The sequence below is a fragment of the Heterodontus francisci genome, chromosome 14 (assembly GCF_036365525.1).
Source record: "Heterodontus francisci isolate sHetFra1 chromosome 14, sHetFra1.hap1, whole genome shotgun sequence".
NCBI lineage: Eukaryota > Metazoa > Chordata > Chondrichthyes > Heterodontiformes > Heterodontidae > Heterodontus > Heterodontus francisci.
This window is the reverse complement of record NC_090384.1, coordinates 71841046-71853092: the sequence shown is the minus strand read 5'-3', so window position 1 is coordinate 71853092 and position 12047 is coordinate 71841046.

Here is a 12047-nt window from a genome sequence, read left to right as displayed (position 1 = left end):
CCCACAAATCCGAGAAGGGCAAAGGGTGGAAATGTGATAGATGCCCAAGCAGTCCTGGGAGGGAAAGAAAAGCAGGAGATACTGAGGACCGAAAAGGAAGGTGCTGTAAGTAGGAATGAGACTCGGAGACCTGTGTGCTTCCATTGTAATAAAGCAGGGCATCTAAGAGCTGACTGCTGGAAACTAAAGGGAAAACCTGTAGGGTTAGTCAGGGCACACTTGCTCTGTGAAAGAGAAGGGGCCCTGATGGAAAGCACAGCAGAACAAGCTGTGGCTTTAACTGCAGCGGTAGTAAGACCCAGGAAGCTTACTGTTGCAAGTTCAGGAAAAGTTAATAGGATTCCTGAAGGTTATCAGGGTTTTGTGCCTGATGGGAGAGTAACCTCATAACCCTCGAGTGGTGCAAGCAAGCCCATAGTAATTCTCAGGGACACAGGGGCCACTCGATCCCTCTTACTGGGAAAGGGCCTGACATTTTCCCCAGAGAGTGCAGTAAACACCAGAATAGTGGTGACGGGTATTGGAGGACAGTGTATGCCTGTACCTGTACACTGGGTGCACCTGGGGTGCGACCTAGTTTCGGAAAAGGTGACCCTAGGGATTGTCCCTAGTTTGCCTGTGGACGGGGTTGACCTGGTCCTAGGTAATGATCTGGCGGGGATGAAGGTGGTAGCTTCCCAGTAGTGAAAGAGAGACCTCAGGAGGTCGGAGAGACAGGGCAGTGGCAGGAGACAGTCCCCGGCAGTTTCCCTGAATGTGTAGGGGATCAGGCCATGATCAAACCAGCTCCCCTGGAGGAGCCTGAGTTGGCACTGCAGTCAGATGATCATGAGATCTGCCTGTCTGAGACTTTCTTTGGAAAGTTAGAAGACCCAGAGAATGAATTAAATGAAACTTCCCTAGCTGAGACTCAGCGAGGGGGAGCTAGGAACACTGTGTTTTTAAAATAAAACCCTATTCCGGTCAAACCAGGCAAAGACTGCGAGGGAACCCTTATACCCCTTTCTCACCTGGTCATAATGCCCTCTTTAAAATTGCATCATTTAGTTTACATTGCCTCTCATCATTCTTCTTAACAAAATGAATCACTTCCTACTTCTCTGCGTTAAACCTCATCTGCATGTGTTTGGCCATTGCACCAGCCTGTCTATGTCCTCCTGAAGTCTGTTACTATTCTTCTGTGGTACCTCCCTCTCCTCCTTACTTTCCAAAAAAATGAGATTGTCCAACAGGATAGCACTGATGAAATTTTTTTATGCAGAACAACTCCCCTCCACTGATTCCTGAATGAATCCATGAGCAAGTGGTAGCTAAGAAATATAATCATGAGATGAGCATCAAAACTTATTGATAAGCTAATTTTTCATTTAAAATTACAGATCACTTGAAAGTTATTTTATATGACTCCCAAAACCAGCTTCGGTGCAGAGATGAATATGTATGTGTAATCGATTGCTTTTCAGTCTTTAGGAAAGCTTACAATAGCATGAAACTTTTCATGTTGGACTTCTTCATACTGGTGATCATTTACCCTTATTGCCAGTATCAGTGCACCTGTTATCTAACAGATTTTGGGTCTGACAACCTTGGAAATGTCACAAGCTCAGGTGTAAAAACTCTCCCTTACAGAAAAGGTAAGGAAAGATGCTTTGATAACCAACAATTAGAACAGAGCTCCAGGCTTTCTGATTATCTAGAGTTCCCTCTCAGAGTTCATACAAGTCTTTTATAGTCTATCTTTTAGCACCGCAAAATTTGTTCTGTGACAGGTCAAAAAGTGTAACCTGGATCATTCAGTGCATCCAACTAGATAAATTCTCTCCCTACTTTTCTTTTGTGTTCATGTACTGGCATTCAATATGTTAAGTACCTCTGGCCCACTGTGGCTCTAACATTATGCTGTCTAATGCAATGTGACCATTAATCAACGAAATGCAAGCCACTAATGTCTAAACAAACAGTAATAATTCAAAATTGTCCGCTGGTGAGTGCATTTCCAGACTGCTGAGGGATTTATTAGAAACCTTTATTTTCTTGCTGAACATAACAGCTTCCTACTACAAACTCAAAACATCTCCCTCACCTTCAGTCCTGCCATCCACCACAAGTATACCTCCCAGCAGTTGTATAAGATTTATCTGTTACTCATTGATTGACCACTCAGTGGCCCTGCAGCTACTGCTCTCCCTGTCCTTCTGGCCCACTGTAATTTCCCTCTCATGGTGTACAATCTCAGCTGCCCAATCTTCATATCTGCTACTGTTCATTCCGTGAGCTCATTCATTTGCCCCTACAGAAATCACCAGACCATGGTTTCCTGTTTTCCTACCCTATTTTTCCGTTAACCTGTCCTAGTTTCTTCTCATCTTGCCCTAGTTTCTTGTTGTCCTCTCCTAGTTTCCTGTTAGTCTGCCCAATATGGCCCCTCCTATTTTTCAAAAATGTATCCTTTTATGGATGTTTTTTAAAATGAGCTCAAAAAGCACCCCCGACCTTCACAGCTGCTGTTTGATAACTGACAACAATCCTTTAACTGAACAGGTGTGCCCTAAATTTCATCCCCTGTTGCCCCCGAGCTGCCTTTTGGTAAGTGATAACCCCCCATCCTTCAACCGAGCAGTTTTTGATAAACAAACTCCCCTACTGTTTTTCCCCTTACACTCTTCTTTTCCTCTTCCACCTCCTCCTTTCACCCTCTCTTCTCACTCTCCCCATCACACCCTCTCCCCATTTCCTCTCACTCCCATCATCCTCCCAGTCTCCTGTAACATTCCTTGTCCTCCTTTCTCCTTCCTCTCCTGCTTCTTTCCCCCTCATTCCCTCCTCTGTCTTTCCTCCCCTTCCCTTTTCCTCATCTTCTCACCTCGCCCTCTACAACCTGCATGTCTCTGTCTCTCTGCCTTCTTCCTCTTCCCCATCACCCCTTCCCATTCCTCCCCCCATAATGCCTATTCCCTTTCACTCCTCCCCAGTTTTTATTCTCATCCAACCCCTCCCTCCTCTCCCCCCCCACCTCTTTCCCCCTCCCCAGCCTTCCTCCATTTACCATCTGCCTCTTAACCATTCTTAGTCAAATTCAATTATCCTCCTGCACTCTATCCTTGCCTGAATGGAGTAGTGATTCCCAATGTGTAGCACATGGGAGATTGAGCATATATGTGTTAAAACTATCTCTTAAAAATTTTGTTTGTGCTAAATTAAAACTGGCATAACTTAGGTACTTAAAACAATAAGATCATTTTAAAAACAACACATGGAGCAATTATTTTTGCTGGAGAAACATTAATAATGAAAAAAATCCCTAAGGATGAATTTCAACAGAAGTAGTTAAAAAATAATTAAAAGTTTGGAAAAATATGGATGAAGAAAACATCACTCTTCTGTCACAAGTTGCATGTGAAAATATAACTTCCATTAAAAAAACACACAATTAATGAGTTTCATAAGTTCCATGGGGCAAATTTTTCAAAGAATACAAGGACTAATGCAGTCTGGGAGCTGGCACTGGGAGGAAATAAATTGCATGCTGTTTCTGAAGCATAACAATTGATGGCTAGATGGTTAACCAGGGTATACATTTCTGAGACACAAGCAAAATACTGTAGATGCTGGAAACCTGAAGTAAAAACAGAAAATGCTGGAAATATTAAACAACTCAGACAGAATGGGCGGGATATCAAATCATCAGTGAGGGCAAGAACGGGGGTGGGTTGTCGCTTAAGCCTGCCCCTTGGTTAGGCGGGCAGGTTTCCCAACACAAAACTGGCATGCCGGCGGGAGCCAGAAGAGCAACCTACCCACTCTGCGGAACTGGCCAGTTAAGTATATCAGTGAGATTATTGGCAGCTCATTTAAGGGCCAGACCTGGATTTTGGTTCTAAGTTTGAAATGGGATTGAGCTTCTGTGAGCTTGGTCCGACTAACCGGAGCAGAAGCAGACCCCTAGGCAATGGTTGTGAAGGGGTGAGAAAGGAGGGACAGAAAGGTTCCAGAGTCTACACCTAACACAATCTTCACTAGCACGCTCCATCGCTCTGTCAACCCTGACTTCCTATTCTCCAGAGTTTGGCCAACATGAAATGGAAACACATAAGTCAGACTGAGTGCAACAACTTTCCCAGTGTTTTATGGGTTAACAGTTAACTATTATTTATATCATAAACACCAAAGTGAACCATCAAGGGATATTACATACACAGTGGCCTCCAATGACAGCCACTCCTATGAGGTGCGCTCTCCCTGGCTCCAAAGGCTGCTGCACCAACAACGCTGTGGGAACAGCCTCAGTCACAGGGTCTTTGTCAAAGAGGCCATGGGGGAGGATGATGATGATGGAGCCCCATGAGGACTGGCCCCCTCATCACCATGTTACCTTGTCAGCCCTTTTATGGCGCCCTTGATCGCTGGAGAGGACCACCAGGTGGGACACAGCTGGCATTCACTCCATGTTTGTCTGCACCATTTACAGCACTGACTGACAAATGCTGCTGAATCTGGCATCCATAATGTGCATGGTTGTGCACTGTTCCTGCATCCACTCTGAGTGATGCCACACCTGACGCTCCGAGAGGTTGGCCACCCTCACAATGGAGGAGCTCACATGCTGAAAGAATTATATCACTGTGGAACAGATGAGATGAATGGACTCCTCCATTCTCACCCCATGGCTCTGTAGAGCTTGAGGTAACTCTGACATGTGGGCACACATCTCACACTAGTTCCTCAGGTGGAGCCACCTGTTTTGTGACTCCTGAGGCAATGCATCTCCATCCTGCCGAGCAGGGCTGTGTCTGTCCTCCATTCTCTGAGGGGGACCAGCTACAGCCGACTCTACCTCCCCCAAATCCTCCTGCTCTGAAGTGATGTGTGTTTCGCCCTCTGACACCTTCTGTAATAATGCACGAGGACCCACCGAGGTGCAAGAGTCTGATCTGGTGGAGGGTGCGTTAGTGAGATGTGATGATGCAGGCTCTGAGGTCTCTTCCTTATCTGACTTCTCAGGAACTTGTTCTCTGAGCATGGACTGCTGTCTCTTTGCAGTTGGTCCTGTGAGAGACATAAGAGAAGATGGTGATGAGAGATCAGGACAGTCAACAGATGCTTCGGCTATTTAAAATAAGATGACAGCTTATGCCTTGACAGCTCGTGGCACAGGGAGCATTGCCATGTATCTCCTGAACATGGAGATGTTGAGATCATTTCACCCTATCAGTGGTGGACTCCCACTTCTCCATCCCCAGTGTCCCTGTGACTGGATACTCTGGGCACATCAAGGGCCTGCTCCTCGAATCGCGTCAGTACCGCAAGCTGGGGCGCTCCACCTTCCAGATGTGCCCTCTCGTTCTCCTGAGTATTCAACACCCTTTTTGGCCTGTAAAGTGAAGAATGATGCTGTTAGGACAATGCCTCCCTCCCTCACCACTTGCAACTTCTCATTCACAGACAATATTGCAGTCTGCACTCCAGCCTCCTGATCAGCGGCACTGAGTTCCTTACCGATGCTTATGGGTCAGCAAGGCACCTAAGCACACCCCTCTCCCATGGTGAGGTGAAGTCTCTGTGCCCTCATGATGCCCCTCTTTTTTGAACTCTGGTGATTGCTGACCAGGAGGCATACCATCTGGGTTTCTCTTGCCACTCACCTTGCCAGACCTAGAAGGTCACTGAAGCATTTCCGGCACTCCAGCAGTTCCTCCTCACCACTTCTCTGTTGCTGACCTCATGTACCACCTCTAGCCGTGCCCTCTTGGTCAGTCCTGCAGGCCTCCTCTTACTGCTGGCAGGGAACAGAATGCTCCTGCATGCAGTAACTACCTCCAGTGAGTCATCAGCAAAACGGGGGCTGCCCTTGCACGGAGGCCCTCCCTGCCCACTGCCCTCTGCTCAGGTTGTGCTTTCATTTTTTTGAACAAGCAGCGTTCTCTACAATGGCTGCTGCACGCCCTTTAAATCGGGCCCTCTGCTGTCTGATCCCACCTCCTTCCTGCGTTCGCCACTGCTAATTAGGCAGCAAATGCAACTCCAGGCCAATTAATCGCTTTCTGATTAAAAATTGAGACCCATGCGCATTTTCGCATCGGTGCAGGGTCAAGACTTGGAAATCATCGTGACGTTGAAGTTTCGACCCACGATTTGAAATACCACCCCATCTGTGGAGACATAAACAGCTAACTTTTCAGGTCGATGACTTCTCATCAGAACTGGAAAACATTAGAGATGTGTCAGGTTTTATGCATGTACAAAGGCAGGGAAAGGGGCGGAGGGAGGGAAAGAACAAAAGGGACGGTCTGTGACAGCGTGGAAGGCTTGACTTTTATCTGATTAATTGACAAATGGGATGATAATGCAAGGCAAGAGGAGATGGTATCGGGACAAATAAAGAAACAAATGATGGATCTATGGGAGGTGAAAATGGAAATAGCAGAATCATCACCAACAGGTGCCACCTAAAAAATGGGGGCAGAGGTTATGATCTGAAACCAGTGAACTCAGTGTTGAGTCCAGAAGGCAGTAAAGTATCCAATCAAAAGATGAGGTGCTGTTACTTGTGCTTATGTTGAGCTTCATTGGAATAGTGTAGGAGGCTGAGGACAGAGAGATCAGATTGGGAGGAGGGGCAGAGAGTTAAAATGATAGGCCTCTAAAGATATTTAACATCTACAAGTACTCCCTTTAGATACATCATACTTCTTTCAAAAGACACCGTGACAGCAGTTGTGATATTTGAATTATGGAGGAATCATGGGGCCTAAATTCAGTATTAGTATGTGTCTGTTTTACAGGCGTGAAAAGGGCACAATGATAACCAATTTAGCAGTGCAGAGGCCTGTGCCTGATTTGCATGGGCATTTGAACTACTGCTAAATCAGTCAGGTATTTAACTAGGCAGCACTGACAGATGCCTGACATGTACCCAGGGCTCATTTCAAGTTTGGCCCCTATATCCATTTTAAACCTGGACTCCGAAATACATTTATACTAGTCAGAGCTTGCAATGCACCAGTTTTCAACTCTAGCAAATTTAGGACCACATGTTTTTTTTCTGCTATTAAGAAATAAGAAAGCATTCATATTGCTAATCACATTTCTTTCCTACTCCTACTCTTAGACATCAATCTGCTATACACCCAAAATAAAAATCATTCTGAAAATGATTCCTTTAAGAATGAATTTTAAAAATTGAGAAACAAAAATGTTGTTGTTTGGTGTATCAAAAGCTCTGAGTGGAATATGTTAAACTAACACACAGAAGAAATTTAGTACAAATATTTTTGTGATAGCAGCCTGGAGATCGACACGCAATCACATAAGAAACCAATCTCATAGCAAGCAGTTCCAAATAAGACCAGACTTGTATCTATATTGGCACCAATTAAAATCATGTCCCGATGGGTTCTATCAATTTATTACTGTTCAGAGTTAGCAAACTGTGCATAGATATCCTACTGCAGTGAATATTGGCTGGAAGCATAGCCCCATCTGTTCACATGCTCAATATTTCTGCCAAACTATTTTTTTTATAAAATATCAAAGGACAAGGCATAACAGCTGTAGTTCTCATACTCTAACTTACACATTTCACACTGAGCATACACCCCATTGTGTTGTGCCGCATTGCCACTGTGCTATATGGGATAGATTCTGAACAGATCCAACAGTTCAAAACTGGGCATCCATGAGGCGCTCTGGGCTATCAGCAACAGCAAAATGTATTACTCCATGATCTGTAACCTCAGGGGCCAGCATCTCTTTCACTCCACCATTAACATCAAGCCAGGGGACCAATACTGGTTCAATGAGGCACGTAGCACAGCGTACGAGGGCAAGCACCAAACCTACCTAAAAATGAGGTGAAGCTATAAGACAAGACTACATGCATGCTAAACAGTGATCCCACAACCATCGATCAGATCAAATCTTTGCAGTCCTGCCACATGCAGTCGTGAATGGTGGTGAACGGCCAAATAGGAGCACATGAGTGAAATAGACAAGGCTGAAGCATTTGCATTTGCAACCATCTTCACTCAGCTGTGCGAAGTGGATGATCCATCTTGGCTTCCTTCTGATGTCCCTACCATCACAGAAGCTAGTTTAATTCGATAAAATCAACAGGATATCAAGAAATGACTGAGCGCACTGGATGCAGCAAAATCGATGGGTCCCGTCAACATCCCAACTGTCGTGTTGAAGATTTATGCTCCAAAGCTAGCTGTGTCACAAGCCAAGCTATGCTAATACAGCTACAACACTGGCATCTACTCAACAAAGTGGAAAATTTCCCAGCCACGTCCAGTTCAGAAAAAGCAGCACATATTCATCTGGCCAATTACCGACCCCATCAGTCTACTCTCAATTATATACAAGTGTTGGAAGGGGTCACCGATGGTGCTATCAAGTGGCACTTACTCACCAATAACCTGCTCACCAATGCCCAATTTGGGTTCTTCCAGGACCACTCAGTTCCAGGCCTCTTTACAACCTTGGTTCAAACTGACTGTGACTGCTTATAATATCAAGGCAGCATTTCCGAGCATCACATTTAGGAGCCTAGTAAAATTGAAGTCAATGGGAATCGAGGGAAAATTCTCCAGTGGGAGGAGACATACCTAGCACAAAGCGAGATGGTTGTGGTTCTTGGAAGCCAATCACCTGCACACCAGGACATCGTTGCAGGTGTTCCTCAGGGTTGTGTCCCAGGCCCAACCATCTTCAGCAGCTCCATCAATATCCTTCCCTCTATCATAAGATCAGAGGTGGGGATGATCGCTGATGATTGCAGTGTTCAGTTCCATTCGCAACTCCTCAGATAATGAAGCATGCCCTCAAGCAGCAAGACGAGGACAACTTGAACAGAGGCCCAACCAGTCCCCATCCACCACCTCCCTCCTCCACCTGGCTGAACTTGTTCTCACATTGAACAACTTCTCCTTCAACTCCACTCACTTCCTTCAAGAAAAAGGTGCTGCAATGGGTACCCGCATGGGTCCTAGTTATGCCTGTCTTTTTGTGGGATATGTCGAACATTCCTTGTTCCAGTCCTATTCAGGCCCCCCTCCTCCAACTCTTTTTCTGGTACATTGATGACTGTATCGGTGCCATTTCCTGCTCCTGCCCTGAACTGGAAAACCTTATCAACTTTGCTTCGAATTTCAACCCTTCTCTCACCTTTACATGGTCCATCTCCGACACTTCCCTTCCCTTCCTCGACTTCTCTATCTCCATCTCTGGTGATAGGCTGTCTACTAATATCCATTATAAGCCCACTGACTCCCACAGCTACCTTGACGACACTTCATACCCTACCTCCTGTAAGGGCTCCATTCCATTTTCCCAGTTTCTCCGTCCGACGCATCTGCTCTGATGATGCTACCTTCCATGACAGCGCTTCTGATATGTCTTCCTTTTCCCTCAACCGAGGATTCCCCCCACTGTGGTTGACAGGGCCCTCAACCGTGTCCGGCCCATTTCCCACACCTCCATCCTCACCCTTCCCCTCCCTCCCAGAGCTGCGACAGGGTTCCCCTTGTCCTTACTTTCCACCCCATCAGCCTCCATATCCAAAGGATCATCCTCCGCCATTTCCGCCACCTCCATCGTGATGCCACTACCAAACGCATCTTCCCCTCCCTTCCCCTGTCAGCATTCCGGAGGGATCGTTCCCTCCGTGACATCCTGGTCCACTCCTCCATTACCCCCACCACCTCGTCCCCTTCCCATGGCACCTTCCCCTGCAATCGCAGGAGGTGTAATACCTGCCCATTTACCTCCTCTCTCCTCACTATCCCAGGCCCCAAACACTCCTTACAGGTGAAGCAGTGATTTACTTGTACTTATTTCAATTTAGTATACTGTATTCGCTGCTCACAATGTGGTCTCCTATACATTGGGGAGACCAAACACAGACTGTGTGACCGCTTTGCGGAACACCTCCACTCAGTCCGCAAGCAGGACCCCGAGCTTCCGGTTGCTTGCCATTTCAACACCCTCTGCTCTCATGCTCACATCTCTGTCCTGGGATTGCTGCAGTGTTCCAGTGAACATTAACGCAAGCTCGAGGAACAGCATCTCATTTATCAATTAGGCACACTACAGCCTACCGGACTGAACATTGAGTTCAATCATTTCAGAGCATGACGGGCTCAATTTTACTTTTATTTTTTGTTATTTTTTTTCTTTTTCCTTTTTTTAAATATTTTTTTGTTTATTTCATCTTAGTTTGTTCAGTTTGCTTATCCATTGTTTTTTTTCATGTTTATACTTGCGGCTGTTCAATTTTCAGTCTGTTAACACCCTATCTGTACCTGTAAGGACTCCATTCCATTTTCCCAGTTTCTCCGTCCGACGCATCTGCTCTGATGATGCTACCTTCCATGACAGCGCTTCTGATATGTCTTCCTTTTCCCTCAACCGAGGATTCCCCCCCACTGTGGTTGACAGAGCCCTCAACTGTGTCCGGCCCATTTCCCACACCTCCACCCTCACCCTTCCCCTCCCTCCCAGAGCTGCGACAGGGTTCCCCTTTCAACACACCATTAACATATTTTTTGCCTTTGCTCTATGACCTTCTGGTCAGCTTTTCTGTGACCTTGTCCTATTTACACCTTCTCCTTTGTTATCTCTTGCCCCAGCCCCGCTTTACTTGCTTATAACCTTTTACGTTTCTAATATTTGCTAGTTCTGAAGAAGGGTCACTGACCTGAAATGTTAACTCTGCTTCTCTGTCCACAGATGCTGCCAGACCTGCTGAGTATTTCCAGCATTTCTTGTTTTTATTTAAGACCTGGACAACATTCAGGCTCAGGATGATAAGTGGCAAGTAACATTCGTGCCACACAGTGCCAGGCAATGACAATCTCCAACAAGAGAGACTCTAACCACCTCTTCTTGATATTCAATGACATTGTCATTATTGAATTCCTTCCCATCAATATCCGGGGGTTACCATAAACCAGTGCCATGTAGGCCCCCACCTGCCAAGAATGAGGCACATTGGTTTTGTCATATGAACATTGATTTTGAACTGTTGAAGAACTGAAGGATTCACCAAGGGGGAGCTAAAGAGTTTAAAAATAAAACCCTGTTACGGAAAGACCAGGTGAAGGCTGAGAGGGATCTCCAGACACCTTTCTCACCTGATCGTAACAGAAATTTGAGGGCTCGTCCAGGATTGACCCACAGGCACATGATAGAAATTGATAGTGGAAAGCCAAATCATTCCCAATCAAAAAAGAGCAAGATTGCAATACAGGTTTTCTTGTGGTTGTGTGTGCTTGAATACTAACATGTCTGCAACTGAAGCTAGTAGCTCCTCAAGCCAGGGTGAAGTAACTTGGGATAAGTTAAAAGCTATGTCGAGGGAGGAGTTGAGAAAAATGGCTGAGCAGTGAGAGATCACTATATGTGGCAAGACTAGGAAGTCTGAACTCCTAAGGCTAGTGGCCAACCATTTTTCCCTTGGATCTGAAGAAGCAGAAACAGGGTTAGAAGCAGACTCCGACAGGGTATTGTTAGTGTTACGACCAGGTGGGAAAGAGGTCTCGGGTTCCCTTTCAGTCATCACCTGGTCTTACCGTAACAGGGTTTAATTTTAAACACACCGTGTTTTCAGCTCCCCCTTGGTGAATCCTTGTTCACCGCTTTCCAATTATAAGGCAAAGAAACCAGCACAAACAGGCTTTCTTAGGTTTAAAGAAGAAAAGTATAAATTTATTTAACTTAAACGCTAATTTAGTTAACACCTACGGATACACACCATGCCTCAAGCTAACTGCTTACACGATACACACATGCAAGTAGGGACAGAAAAGAGCAGAAGAAAAATAAAGTGGAAAAGTTTGAGGCAATATCTGAAGAGTTGTTACAGTTCTTCAAGCTCACTGTAGAGTCCTTGATTGTAGGTAGATCTTGCTTTTTGTTGGGGCCCAGTATTCTTCTTAAACCTTGTTCGCTGTAGGAGACTTTTCTCTCTTGGGGTTCATGTGTCTTCAGTGGATTCAGAGGCTTGTGAGAAAGAGATGGGAGCAGACAGGAGAGAGATCTTCTCAGTC